Source organism: Loxodonta africana, chromosome 24 (assembly GCF_030014295.1).
Source record: "Loxodonta africana isolate mLoxAfr1 chromosome 24, mLoxAfr1.hap2, whole genome shotgun sequence".
In the NCBI taxonomy this organism is placed as follows: domain Eukaryota; kingdom Metazoa; phylum Chordata; class Mammalia; order Proboscidea; family Elephantidae; genus Loxodonta; species Loxodonta africana.
In genome coordinates, this window is record NC_087365.1 from 48,863,798 (window position 1) to 48,865,472 (window position 1,675).

At 41.6% G+C, this 1,675-nt stretch overlaps 1 protein-coding gene across 9 annotated transcripts in view; it reads left to right on the forward strand.

Annotated features, from left to right (window-relative positions):
• Nucleotides 1-1,675, forward strand: part of SLC9A8 (solute carrier family 9 member A8) — a 73,652-nt gene that overhangs the window by 53,518 nt on the left and 18,459 nt on the right. The gene's annotated exons all lie outside the window — the stretch shown is intronic.

Genomic DNA, 1,675 nt, shown 5'->3' on the forward strand with positions numbered 1-1,675 from the left:
TTGAGGAACTGCCACACTTTTCCACAACAGCTGTACCATTTTGCATTCCCACCAGCAATGGATAAAGGTTCCAGTTTCCCCATATCCTCACCAACATTTTTTTTTCTTTTTTTTTTTTATCTTAGCCATCTAAACCAAAAGCCAAAGCTGTTGCTGTCGAGTGGATTCTGATTCATAGCCACCCTATAGGGCACAGTAGAACTGTCCCATAGGGTTTCCAAGGAGAGGCTGGTGGATTTGAATTGCCAGCCTTTTGGTTAGCAGCTATACCTCTTAGCCACTGTGCCACCAGGGCTCCAAGTGGAGTGAAATGTTATCTCACTGTGGTTTTGATTACATTTCTCTGATGGCTAATGATGCTGAGCATCTTTTCATCTCTGCTTATATTTTAATTGGGCTGTTTGGGGTTTTTTGTTGTTGTTGTTTAGTTGTAAGAGTTCTTTATATATTCTGGACATTATTCTTTTATAAGATATATAATTTTCAAATATTCTCTCCTATTCTGTGGGTTGCCTTTACATTTCTTGATAACGTCTTTGATGCACAGATGTTTTTTTAATTTTGATGAAGTCCAGTTTATCCATTTTTTTCTTTCGTGGTGCATGCTTCCAGTGTTGTATCTAGGAATCCATCACCAAAACCAGGGTCATAAAGATTTCCCCCTGTGTTTTCTTCTAAGAGTTTTATGGTTTTAGCTCTTATACTTCGGTCATTGCATTAGGTAAATCTGCTGCAAAGGACCTCTTTAAAGTGCTGAAGAGCAAAGATGTCACTTTGGAGACTGAGGTGCACCTGACCCAAGCCATGGTATTTTTAATTGGATCATATGCATGTGAAAACTGGACAGTGAATAAGGAAGACCAAAGAAGAATCGATGCCTTTGAATTGTGGTGTTGGTGGAGAATATTGAATATACCACGGACTGCCAAAAGAATGAACAAATCTGTGTTGGAAGAAGTACAACCAGAATGCTCCTTAGAAGCAAGGATGGCGAGACTGCATCTTACATACTTTGGACATGTTGTCAGGAGGGATCATTCCCTGGAGAAGGACATCATGCTTGGCAGAGTACAGGGTCAGCGGAAAAGAGGAAGACCCTCAACAAGGTGGATTGACACAATGGCAGCAACAATGAGCTCAAGCATAACAACGATTGTAAGGATAGCTCAGGACTGGGCAGTGTTTTGTTCTGTTGTGCGTGGGGTCACTATGAGTCGGAACCAACTTGACGGCCTAACAACAACAGCTTCGGTCACTGATCCCTTTGAGCTAATTTTTGTATATGTTGTGAGAGAGAAGTCTAACTTCATTCTTTTGTGCATGGGAATCCAGTTGTCCAAACACCCTTTATTGAAGAGACTTAATTTTTGATTGGGCACCAGTCATTGGGAATTTTATATTGTTGAGTACAAGATTTTGTTTTATTCCTTTGCCGAGCTCTGGGCATCTAGCTGAGTTTCTTAAAATCCATTTTACCCTTTCGAGGTTTACTTTTAAGATTTGCTAGGGCAGGTCCAGAGTAGCACTAAGGCAGTGCTTCTGAGGACTCGACCGTGTGCCTCATGTGCTATGAGGCCACTGCACTCTGATGGGAACACCAGCTACTCCTAGCCCCATGTGAGCTTTGGGACTTGTTCGGCCTATTTCCTTTTTAGTGGCTCTGAGTTGAAATTGA